The sequence below is a fragment of the Oryctolagus cuniculus genome, chromosome 1 (genome assembly GCF_051225735.1).
Source record: "Oryctolagus cuniculus isolate XC-2025 breed Fujian yellow rabbit chromosome 1, ASM5122573v1, whole genome shotgun sequence".
Taxonomy (NCBI): Eukaryota; Metazoa; Chordata; class Mammalia; order Lagomorpha; family Leporidae; genus Oryctolagus; species Oryctolagus cuniculus.
Window position 1 is genome coordinate 12,226,485 of NC_142867.1, and position 14,161 is coordinate 12,240,645.

Genomic DNA, 14,161 nt, shown 5'->3' on the forward strand with positions numbered 1-14,161 from the left:
TATTATTTCCCAGACTGTGGTATAATGCTATTATAGAAAAGTCCAAGTGGAATCCACTACAACTTTCTTTGCTTAGGAACATAGTAAGCCAGCAGCAATGCCACATTTTTTAAGGAATTGCAGAGGTTAGTGAAACCATCTGTGACCTGAAAGAGGCAAAGAATGGGATTCTCAGCATAACCTGATTCAACCTGCCTAGTTGACCTCTGCAGAAGACAGGTGGATGTTGGTGAATGAATGGATTTTCCTAAGCTTAGACAAGTGGTGACTCCAGCTGCATTTGCTGTATGAGATATCATTTCATTACGTGAGCAAATGAACACCTTGTGTGCAGCTATTTATCTGGCAAATAACTTTTTATCCATACATGTTGGTAAAAAAAACCACCAAAACCAATTTGCTTTCAGCTTGGAAGGCCAGACATACATACCCTTTAAGGGTATGTGAACTCTTGCCCTATGTCAACTTTTAGTTCACAGGGAACTCGATCACATTTCCTGTCAACAAAATGTCATGATTACATTGTTGACATTATGTTGTCTGACTATAGTGAGCAAGAATAGTAACTACTCTATACTCATGGGTAAGGCAATTGCATTATACAGGGTGGGAAATAAAGTTTCAGGGTTCAATGGGATGGGACATGCTGAGGCATCCCTTCTAAGGTGAAACATAATTTGTTGCATCTGACTCCTCTTAGAACCAATAAAAGGGGCCCAGCATCTGATGGGCTTGTTTGGATCCCAGAAGCAGCATATTCCTGATTTTGGTGTGTTACTCTGCCCATTTATTGATGACTTAAACAGCTAGTTTTTAGTGGTCTCAGAAGAAAAGAAGGCCCTGCTGTAGGTCCAGGTAGCTAAGAAAGATGCATTTTGCTTGAGTCATATGGTCCAGGAGATCTGATGATGCTTGAAGTGTTGGGCAGAGAGAGATACTGTACTACTGTTTGGAGCCTCTGGTAGACTCCTACAGATTTGCAGAGTTTTTAGGTAAATCCCTGCCATTCTTATTCATATAACCACTCTCTTTTGATCAATATGTCTTGCTTTACTACTGGATCTTAGTAAAGACTGCAGACTTGACTTAACCGTGAGTCACCAGGTTACCATATGAGCTGAGCTTCCCCTCATAAACTGCTATTTTTCTCAGAAAGCTGTAAAATTGAGTGTACACAGCAGCACTGCATCATCGAAGGCAAATGGTAAATAGGTGATCAGGGGATACAAGTAAGTTATACAGAGATGTGGTCCAGATGCCTATGCTCCCCACTCCTGTAATGCCACCTTCTCTTTCCCAGCATTCACCTATGGCCTTTCAGGGAGTTCTCTATGGCTAACTGACAGAGGAATTAAGGTCTTGAGCCTGATTTACAGCCAGTTCTACATGATATTCAGGAGCTACATGTAGTGAACAGTTCTAGAACTGTAGCCTCTTTCTGAGAAATCCTGATGGACTATGGTGAAGGGAAACTCCCAACAGTAAGCAGTAAGCGGTACTTCATGTACCAGTAAGCAGAACTTCATGCAGTATTCCTGTTTTTCTACATTGCTCACAAAGAGAAGTGGCCGTGTATGCAACTATATCCTTTTTTATGATCTGTGGTCAAAGATTTGGCTGGATGGTCAGGGATTTAAAAGGAACATGATTTTAAAATTGGTTATAAGGCATTTGAGGAAATTATTTGTCTATGAATCTCTCTGTATGGACAAAAAACACAAATATATTTGTGTCCCCTATGAATCTTCACAAAAGGGTGACCTTTAACCAGGTGGATATGATGATCTGTACTGTGAATAACAGCCAACTTCTTACCCCAACCACCTTTGCATTTTCCCATGGACTCATCAACACATTTGACATCATGGCAGGCATGCGGGTTATGTGTGAACTCAGCCACATGGACTTCTATTTACTGAGATCAGTCTGTCTATGGCCACTACTTAGTGCCCAATTTGCCAGCAGCAAAGTTTCACCCAGTATGGCACTATTCCCCAAGGTGAGCAACCCTGGTGGCAGGTTGATTACACTGGATTGCTTCTATCATGGAAAGGGGCACTATTTTCCTGAAATAGACATTCTGGATATGAGTTTCCATTCCCTGCATTCAGTGCTTCTGCCAAAACTATCATCTATAGAGTTACAGAATCCTGAACGGCCATTATGGTGTTCATACATCCTCGCGTCTGGTCAATGAACTGATTTCACAGCAAAACAAATGCAACAAATGAGTCAGTTTTTCTGGAATTCAAACATGTCCCCCACCTCTTGAAGCAGTTGATACAATGGTGGAATGACCTTTTGAAGATAGTGCCATCTAGGTGGCAGTACTCTGCAGGGTTTTGGCAAAGTTCTCCAGATGACTTTGTATGCTTTGTGTACTTTGTTTGACACATCTGCTATGTGTTGCTCTTTTTCAAGTATCTAGGACTCATGGGTCCAGGAATCAAGAGTGGAAATGACAGTGGCACTACTCACCATTACTCATAAAAACCCACCAGAAATTTTTTTTCTTTAAGTTCCCATGGCCCGTGCTCTGCAGGACTATATGCCTTAGTACCGAAAATAATTCTTCCTTCAGAAGACACAGTGACACCATTCAGCTGGAAGTTATAAAAGTCAGTTGAGGAAAGGTACCAAATAAATGAGCTATCAATGCATCTCCAAGACCCAGAAAAACAACAAACCAAATCCTAAATTGGTAGGAGGAAAGAACCAATTAAAATTAGAGAGTAAATAAACAAAATTGAAACAGAAAACAAGATCAGTGAAAAGAAAGCTGTTTTTTTTTAAGATAAAATTGATCAACATTGGCCCAAATAACCCAAAAAATGAGGGAGAAGATCCAAATTAATAAACTCAGAGATGAAAAAGGAAACGTAGCAGCAGGTGCCACTGAAATAAAATCATCAAGAATTTTACTACAAAGAGCTGTATGGCAACAAATTGAAAAACCTAGAAGAAATGGATAGATTCCTAGATACATACAATCTAACAAAATTGAGTCATGAAGAGATAGAAGATCTAAACAGACCATATAACCAAGACTAAAACTGAATCAGTAATAAAGACCTTCCCAAGAAAGAAAAGCCCAGGGCTGAACAGCTTTACTGCTGAATTCCTCCAGACATTTAAGGAACAGGCAATTTCAGCTCTTCTCAAGCTACTCAAACAATTGAAAGGTTGGGAATCCTCCTGAACTCCTTTGACGAAGCCTGCATCGCCTGAATTCCTAAATCAGAAAAAGATACAACAGAGAGAGAAAACTATAGAAAATATTCCTGATGAACATAGATGCAGAAATCTTCAAAAAAATTAGCTAATCAAATCCAACATAACACCAGAAAGAGCATTCATCTGGACCAAGTGAGATTTCTCCCTGATATGTAGGGATGGTTCAGAATTCACAAATCAATAAATGTGATACATCACATTAAGAAACTGAAGAACAAAAATCATGTGGTTATCTCAATAGATGCAGAAAAAGCAATTGATAAAATGCAATATACTTTCATGATGAAAACCTTTAGCAAATTGAGTATAGAAGAAACATTCCTCAACACAATCAAAGCAATTCATGACAAACCTACAGCCAGCATCCTGTTGAATGAGGAAAAGCTAGAAGCATTTCCCCTAAGATTCAAACCAGGCATGGATGGCCATTCTCACCATTGCTTGTTAATATAGTCCTGAAAGCCTTATCCAGAGCCATTAGGCAAGAAGAAGAAATCAGAGGGATACAAATTGGGAAGGAGGAAGCCAAACTATCCCTATTTGCAGATGACATGATTCTATATATAGGGGATCCAAAAGACTCCACTAAGAGGTTATTAGAGCTCATAGAAAAGCTTGGTAAAAGTAGCAGGGTACAAAATCAACATGCAAGAATCAACAACCTTTGTATACACAGCTGTAAAAAAATGAAATCATATTTTGCAATAAGATGGATGCAACTGTATACCATTACACTTAGTGAAATAAGGCAGTCCCAAAAAAACAAATATCATATGTTTTCCCTGACCTGAGGTAACATAGTACCTAAAATGTAATTTTTAGGGGTGAATGGACATTTTCAGATTTGATTATTATTAAAGCTCTTTTCTGTTGAGGAACAATGTTTTCTTTCCTCATACTATTTGTTTTACTCTTTTACTTAGTGCAGGGTTAACTATATCATCATTAAGTAAACTGAAAATAGATCTTTGTAAAAATTAAGAGTAGGATTGTGAGAAGGAGGAGTAAGAAATATTGGAGCTTGGGTGGGAAGGTGGGTTGGTGGCAGGTTGGGAGGAGCATAACTATGTTCCTAAATCTATATATATGCAACAAATGAAGCTTGTATAACTTAAATAAAATAAAGAAATAAGTGCCAACTGATACTTTGGACTCCTCATGCCTCTGAATTAATAGGAAAAGAATGGGTTACTATGCTGATTTGTTCATAACTACAAATGGAAAACTGAAATGCTAACAAACAATGGAAATAAGAGTATACATGGATTGGAAGTTGAGCATTTGGAACTTGAAATGGCACCCATATGGGATGCCAGCACTGCAGGCGGCAGCTTCACCCACTACACCACAGCACCATCCCCAATACAGGAGATGTCTTAATATTACCATATGAAGAAAACTACAATAACACAATGAAGAAAGGACTACTAATTGTCCAGGCTTTTCAGTAATAACAGCTTGGGCCAATTTACTAGGTAAAGAACCATGGCCAGCTAAGGTGATTACTAAAGGCAAAGGTAGTGAAAAACAGTGGTTACAAATGCCAGTTACAACCATATGATCACTTATGGAAATACTGGTTAGAGCACATGATAAGTTACAGAAACTGTATATTATATATAATCTTTATTCTCTTAATCTCTTATAATGTAACATATGATGTGTTAACATTACATCAGAGTGTTATTTAAGTGTTATTATTTTATATCATAGAAACTAAGTTATGAGACACCAAGAAGAGTAAACATCATTCATAGACTTTACCCTGTCTTCCTAAAAAGGAGTTAGTGCATTTTTTTCTTGTATGCAGTATAGTTGTATGATGTTTGACAGAATTATGACCTGTTAGTCTTTATTTGGGGATTAAGTGTGGTTTAAGGATATGTATATGGGTCCAGCTTGACAAGGGGTGTATTTTTTTTTTTTTGTTAAGTTTATACATGAACTTTACTAGGCTACAAGATGCTCAGATATTTGGTTAAAAATGATTCTAGATGTACTGCAAAAGAAACAGTCAGGAGAGTGAAGAGACAACCGACAGAATGGGAAAAAATATTTGCAAACTATGCAACAGATAAAGGGTTAATAACCAGAATCTACAAAGAGATCAAGAAACTCCACAAAAACAAAACCAACAACCCACTTAAGAGATGGGCCAAGGACCTCAATAGACATTTTTCAAAAGAGGAAATCCAAGTGGCCAACAGGCACATGAAAAAATGTTCAAGGTCATTAGCAATCAGGGAAATGCAAATCAAAAGCACAATGAGGTTTCACCTCACCCCGGTTAGAATGGCTCACATGCAGAAATCTACCAACAACAGATGCTGGCGAGGTTGTGGGGAAAAAGGGACACTAACCCACTGTTGGTGGGAATGCAAACTGGTCAAGCCACTATGGAGGTCAGTCTGGAGATTCCTCAGAAACCTGAAGATAACCCTACCGTTCAACCCAGCCATCCCACTCCTTGGAATTTACCCAAAGGAATTTAAATTGGCAAACAAAAAAGCGGTCTGCACCCTAATGTTTATTGCAGCTCAATTCACAATAGCCAAGACCTGGAACCAACCTAAATGCCCATCAACGGTAGACTGGATAAGAAATTATGGGATATGTACTCTTTAGAATACTATACCGCAGTAAGAAACAATGAAATCCAGTCATTTGCAACAAAATGGAGGAATCTGGAACACATCATGCTGAGTGAAGTAAGCCAGTCCCAAAGGGACAAATACCATATGTTCTCCCTGATCGGTGACAACTGACTGAACACCAAAAAGGAAACCTCCTGAAGTGAAATGGTCACTATGGGAAACGGTGACTTGATCAGCATAGCCCTGACTGTTAATGAACAACTTAATACATTATCCCTCTTAGTAGTTTTTTTGTCTGTTCTACTTAATATGACTGGTTTAATTCTGTAATTAATACACAGTTATTCTTAAGTGTTGAAAATTAACTCAAATGTGATCCCTGTAAAACATAAGAGTGGGAATAAGAGAGGGAAGAGATGTACAATATGGGACATGCTCAAGCTGACTTGCCCCAAATGGTAGAGTTGGAAACATACCAGGGGATTCCAATTCAATCCCATCAAGGTGGCATGTACCAATGCCATCTCACTAGTCCAAGTCATCAATTTCTGTTCACAATTGATCATAATGAAAGGACTAAGAGTCAAAGGGAGCACATAAACAAGTCTAGTACCTGCTAACACTAACCGATAGAATAAATAAAGGGGAGAGTGATCCAACATGGGAAGCGAGATACTCAGCAGACTCATAGAATGGCAGATGTCCTAAATAGCACTCTGGCCTCAGAATCAGCCCTAAAGGCATTCGGATCTGGCTGAAAAGCCCATGAGAGTATTTCAGGCATGGAAAGCCAAGACACTCTGGCAAAAAGATCTCTGTGAGTGAGATCCCAGTGGAAAGAACAGGTCTTCAAAGAAGGAGGTACCTTCCTCTGAAGGGAGGAGAGAACCTCCACTTTGACTATGACCTTGTCTAAACAAGATAAGAGTTGGAGAACTCAGAGGGCTTCCATAGCCTTGGAAACTCATGACTGGAGCATAGGGAGATTACTGATGCCATAGGCAGGAATGTCAATTGGTAAAGTCAACAACAGGAGTCACTGTGCACTTACTCCTCATGTAGGATCTCTGTCCTTAATGTGCTGTGCATTGAGATTTAATGCTATAACGAGTACTCAAACAATATATTTCACTTTGTATTTCTATGGGGGTGCAAACTGTTGAAATCTTTACTTAATGCATACTAAACTGATCTTCTGTAAAAAAAAAAAAAAAAAAAAAGAAATTATCAACTCCCAACTTGACTCTCACTGGGATTAAACATGACAATAGGTCTGATCTGATTTCATCATCATTTAAAAAAAATCATCTATTATTTTTCACTTTATGTTTCTGTGTGGGAGCAAACTGTTGAAATCCTTACTTAATGTATACTAAGCTGATCTTCTGTATATTAAGATAATTGAAAATGAATCTTGATGTGAAATGAAGGGGAGAGGGAGTGGGAAAGGGGAGGGTTGTGGGTGGGAGGGACGTTATGGGGGGGAAGCCATTGTAATCAATATTCTGTACTTTGGAAATTTATATTCATTAAATAAAAGTTAAAAAAAATGATTCTAGATGGAGCTAATTTGTCCTAAATGTGGGAAACTTCATTTAATCCTTTGAAAGCCTAAATAGAATGAAAGGTTGAGCAAGAAAGAATTTGCTTCCTTTGTCTTCAGGCAGGGAGTTTGGTCTTTCCATGCCTTTGGATGCAAACATGAACTGGAACTTAAGCTGTCCTGGTTTTCAGGTTTTCGGACTCAGACTAATACTACACTATCCACTTTCCTGGATCTCCAGCTTGTACATCTTAAGACCTCTCAGTCTTATACACATGTGAACCAATTCCTATAAGTCTGTCTACTTATCTATTTATTTCTATATCATATATCAATTATCCATCATTTATCTATATTTCTCCTGTTGGTTCTGTTTCTCTGGAGAACCCTGGCAAACACCTAGACTAGAAAAACTGACTACTCCCCTAACTCTTCTTGCTCCATCCTGTGCCTCTTCATTCTGTTAATGATATTGTCACCACCTCCTAATCTCTTAAGCTGGAACAGTTTATCTTCAGCATCCTTAACATAACATGATAGTCTAAGTACACCTCTTTCCTGTCCTACCCTGAGAATTTTACTCCTAAATTATATTTTTCAGTCTCTAATATTATATACTTCCCCAGATCAGACACTCACCACCTATTCTTTTACTATTTTAGGAGTTTCCTAATTAACTGTACATGTGCCTTTATATTCCTTCCATCAGTCAGTCCTCCACATTATAGCCAGAGTGATCTGTTTAAAACATCAATTGTTTATTCATTGTTGTTTTAAAAATAAAATGTTTCAAAGAAGTCAGGAATATAAAAATAATCTTGTGTATTTTCTTACATAGTACTATTCATGGCAACCTGCAACTATTCCTACAAGTCAGAGTTTTCAACTGGTATAATTTTTATATAAAGGACTTTGCATAATGTTTCTTGAGTGCAGCTATAGTGGCATTGAATTTTCCCAAAACATTCATCATACCATCAATCTTAAAGGATCAAAAAGGATTCTTGGCTGGCGCCACAGCTCAATAGGCTAATCCTCCGCCTGCGGCACTGGCACACCAGGTTCCAGTCCCAGTCTGGGTGCTGGATTCTGTCCCGATTGCTCCTCTTCCAGTCCAGCTCTCTGCTGTGGCCCGGGAGTGCAGTGGAGGATGGCCCAAATCCTTGGGCCCTGCACCCGTGTGGAGACCAGGAGAAGCACCTGGTTCCTGGCTTTGGATCAGTGTGGTGCGCTGGCCGCAGCAGCCATTGGGGGGTGAACTAACGGAAAAGGAAGACCTTTCTCTCTGTCTCTCTCTCTCACTGTCCACTCTGCCTGTCAAAAAAAAAAAAAAAGGATTATTGGATAGATGCATTAGTCATTCCATTTTTGGTACTGCAACCTATTTTTGTTTTCTATTGTTGCATGCCCATTTAGTACAAATTTTATGGCTTAAAACAACATAGACATTTTATTATTCCATATTGTTTAGGTATAATTTCAATGGGTCCTTGACTTAGTATCTTGCAAGGCTGAATCAAAGCATTAAGCCAGCTGTGTTCTCTGAGATTCAAATAGTGATTCCTGTGGTGGTTGGTAGTATTCATTTCCTTGTGGCTGTAGGACTCATGGCAGCTAGCTTCTTCAAAGCCAACTAAGAGCGAATGAGTCTGCCAGCAAAATGGAGTCTATATCACATTATATAATCAAGAGTGATATTTCATCACTTTTGACATATCCCTCTAGAAGCACATGAATCTAAGGAGGGGGGATATCACAAAGAGGTGAGCACTAGGATTTGAATATCATGAGGGGCATCCTAGAACCTGTCATGTCTGCCATAAATTAAAGTTCTAATCTTAACATTTTCCTTTCTAACAGATTCTTGGAGATACTCTTCATTGTCTGTTGTGCACAGTTTTAGATGAGAGATCAACGGTTTTGTTTTGCTTTGTTTCCCCTCTTGTTTCTTTCAGGATTTTTTCTATCTTTTGTTCTCAGTAGTTTAATGCACTTACACAAGGTTTCCTTTTATTTTAGCTTGGGGTTCATTGAAAGTTCCTGAGGTTGTATATTTTTGCTTTTCATAAAATTTTAGAGGTATTTCTGTCAATAATTATTTCGAGATTTTCTCTGCTACATTATCTTTCTCCTTCTGGGACTCTAATTACACAATGTTTAGACTCCAAAATTATCTCACAAGTGACAGATGGCTGGGCTCAATTTTTTAAACATTTTTCTTTTATTTATAATAACTTTTGATAGTCTCAATATTTAGAGTCCGTTTATTCTTCACTATTTATTCTGCCATTAAACCCAACTAATGCAAACTTTTTAAAATTGCAAGTTTTTATCAGATCTAAAATGTATTTCTATTTGTCTTTTATACGGTCTAATTTTTATTCCTTTTTTAGTGTATTTACCTATAATTTCTTATATATATTTCCAGTAATTATTTCAAAGCATTATTCTCTTAATTTTGATATCTGGGCTGCTTGTACACCAGTTAAGAGAATCAAATTATCTCACAGGGTGAATTTAAACATCAAAGAGGGGGATTCAAAATGGCTGAATAGGAAAAAGATATGCTGATATTGACCAGAGAAGACTGCAGAAGAAAAGCTGAGGCAATGCATTCTCAGGGGAGCATTGTAGAGAAATTTGCAGTGGAAATTCTGCAGAAAGAAGAGGTACACTGTGGAGCAGCATGGAAAGTGCAGAAGTACAGCAGTGAGTGGGGTCACCAACCATGACTCCCACAGTTGAAGGCTGGAGGAGATACTATCTTCTGAGAGCAAGATGAGAACAGACTGCAGCAGTCCATGCCACTGGTGATACTGAGGGAGGGCTTTGCAGCCCACACTGACGTTGAGTCTGGCCTAGATCCCTAGTGGGGAGCAGGATACCCACCTAATCGAGTGAAGGAAAAGCACATTTCTTTCCCTCTATTCCCCCACAAAGGCATGCAGTGACTAGCAGGGAGAAGGCACCATCTTGATGATACTTGAGGCTGTGGCTGCTCTTGCACATGTGTGTCACCAGGAGATTTTACCAGAGGGAAAATCTATATTCCCTACCGACTTGGGGAGTGTTGTAAGGGGCTGGGCAGCTACTTAGGACTGTGAGGTGCTCCCATCCTCTCAACCTATCACAGGCTCCAGGGCTCAAACTGCCAAGGCTAGAGAAGTCTCAGAGCTCCCTGACTGCCTGGGATGGGTCACTGCAGAGGGTTCCATGCTCACACTGATGACTGCAAGATCCTTTGTGCAGTTCATGTGCCAGCATGGGTTGAGGTTGTACCCATTGAGGGCTAACCACAGGCATTGATCACTTTTGAAGAGAGGAGGTAAGGTTGTGATTAGGCCAACAGACTATTCATACCCTCCACCCTGCTGACAATAGAGATCTACCACACCCAACTTGGGTGTCACCCTGGATTCTAGCTCCACACTTGAGCAATGACCAGAGCTACCTGGCCACACCCAGCATACACTTCTGGGTATTTACCGAAGGAGCAGACACTCCACTAAACCACAGAAATTTACTTTGAAGATAAAAAAAAATCACAGGAGAAAAACCAACAAGTATTTCTACAAATGCCTAAAAATAAATGCAGAAATACAAGAAACAAGAACAAGGAAGAGAATATGACTCCGCAAAAGGAACACAACAACATTCAATATAAAATGTAAAGATGAAGATATTGATGAAATGCTTCAAAATTCAAAAGAATGATCATAAACTCAGAAACAGAGAAACAAATTCATGAGATAAAGAAATAAATACATGATATGAATGAAGAATTTTGATGAGGGATTGCGATAATGAAGAAAAAATCAAACTGAAATATTGGAAATGAAGTTTTCAATATATTAAATATAAAAAACAGTGGAAAGCCTAAAAACAGCCTTAATGAGGCAGAAGAAAGAATATCTGAGATACAAGACTAATCATTAAATATATCAGACAAAAAAGAAAAAATAGAAAAAATGAAAGTAGTGTTTGAGATTTATGGGATACTGTCAAATGACCAAACATATGTGTTTTAGAAGTACCTGAAGGCATGGAAAGAGAGAACGGATTAGAAGGCCTATTCAGCAACATAATAGAAAAATTCCCTAATTTGGAGAAATAAGGGGACATCCAAGCACAGAAAACACATAGCACCCCTAACAGACAAGATCAGAAAAATCTTCATTATGATATATTACAGTCAAACTTTCAAAAGTAAAACAAAGATTCTAAAATGTGCATGAGAGATATGTCTGGTTACTTTCAGAGGATCCAAAATTAGACTAACAGCTGATTTCTAATGGAAAACTCTATCGTCTAGGATAGAATTGAGAGACATAGTCCAACTCATAAAAGACCAGTGTCAACCCAGAATACTGTACAGCAAAGTTCTTGTTTATAAATGAAAGGAAAATAAAAATCTTTCAAAACAAACATAAATTGAAATAAATTTTCACTGCTTGTCTAGCCTTACAAATGTTTCTCAAGGATGTACTACACAAAGAAGCATAATTATAGTCATCATTATGAAAGAATGTGAAGGCAGAAAATCTCCTAGTAAGAGTACAAAGGAAATCCAAAGCAAACAATGGCAATATGTATGGGAAAATGGTAGGGCCAAATTGTTAATGATAATAATGAAAATGACATAAATTCACCCATTAAAATATACAAACTAGCTGAGTGGACTAAAAAACAAGACCCATATATCCGCTGCAGATACACACAGACCGAAAGTGAAAGAATGGAAAAAGATATTCCATGCTAACAGAAAGCAGATGTAGTCATCCTAGCATCAGATAAAATAGAATTTAACACAAAAACTGTTAAAAGAGACAAAGATTGGAATTAACTAATGATTAAGGGATCAATTACACAGGATGATGTGGCTATAATAAGTATATATGCACCCATTGCCAGGGCACCTGGCTATATAAAAAAAATCTTAATAGCTCTAAAGGTAGACATATACTTATCCAATACAGTAGTAAAGGGGAACTTCAACACCCCATGTTTATCAACAGACAGTCAATGACACAGCACAACAACAACAAAAACAGAGCTTATCTAAACTATGGACCAAATGAAACTAAACGATAGCTATAGAACATTTCATCCCACAGTTGAAGAATGCACATTCTTTCATCAGTGCATGTAACTTTCTCTTGGAGACCATATGGTAGGCCATAAAGCAAGTCTCATAAAGCAAGATTCAAAAAAATTGAAATCACACTATGAATCTTTTTCAAACAACTTAAGAATCTCTAGAAAATGTAAAAACATATAGAAACTGAAAAACACACTTCTGAATGAACAGAGGGTCATAAATAAATCAAAAGAGAAATAAAAAATTCCTAGAAATGAATGAAGATATCAATAAAACATATCACAATCTAGGGGAAACAGCAAAAGCAGTTTTAGGAGATTTTATAGAAATTGGTGCCTACATCAAGAAATCAGAAAGGCATCAAAGAAATGAGCTATCTGTGCAACACAATGACCTAGAATAACAACAGCAAGCCAAATTAAAAATTAATAGTGGGATTAAAAAGGAGATATAGCAATGGATAACACAAAAATTTAAAAAATCATTAGAAATTACTGAAAACAGCTATGTGTCAACAAATTGGAAATTTAGAAGAAATGGATAGATTTTTAGATACATGCAATCTACCAAAACTGAGGAATGGAGACATAGAAAACCTAAATAGACCAAACACCAAGATGGATATTGAATTAGTAATAAAGACCCTCATAACAAAGAAAATACCAAGAATGAATGGCTTCGCTGCAGAATTTTCAGACTTTTAAAGAAGAACTAATTCCAATTCTTCTCAAATTATTGAAAAAATTGAAAGGGGAGGAATCCTCCCAAACTCTTTCTATGAGGCCAGCATCATCTTAACTCCAAAACCAAAAAAAGATCAGCAAATAAAAAGAACTATAGACTCATATCTCTGATGAACATAGTTGCCAAAATCCTCAGCAAAATACTAGCTAATCAAATCCAATAAGATATCAGAAAGATTATTCACCCAGACCAAATGAGATTTATCCCTGGTATGCAGGGATGGTTTAAGATAATCTAATCAATAAATATGGTATATCACATTAACAAATTAAAGAATAAAAACCATATGGTTATTTCAGTGGATGCAGTGAAAGCATTTGATAAAATACACATCCTTTCAAGAAGAAAACCTCAGTAATTTGGGTATAGAAGGCACATACCTCAAAACAGTCCAGGCAATTTATGACAAGCCCAGAGCCAGCATCATATTGAATGGGGAGAAGTTATAAGGATGTCCACTAAGATCCAGAACCAGACAAGGATGCCCCCTTTCACCATTATTATTCTATATAGTTATGGAAGGTGTAGCCAGAACCATTTGGGCAAGAAAAGGAAATCAAAGGGATATGAATTGGAGAGGAGGAAATCTTACTATCCCTCTTTTCAGATGACATGATTGTATATATAGGGGAACCAAAGGACTCCACTGAAAGACTATTGGAACTTAAAAGAGTGTTTGGTAAAGTTGCAGGATACAGCATCAGCACACAAAAATCAATGGGTTTTGTATATAAACACATAACCATGGCTGAGAAAGAAATTGTAAGTTTAGTACCAGTCACAATAGCTATAAAAAATTAAGTACTTAGGAATAAATTTAGCCAATTAGGTTGAAAGATCACTACAGTGAAAATTACAAAACATTAAAGAAAAAAATTTAAGAAGACACACCAAAAATTCTTCCATGTTTATGGATTTAAGAATTAATATCATCAAAATGTTCATACT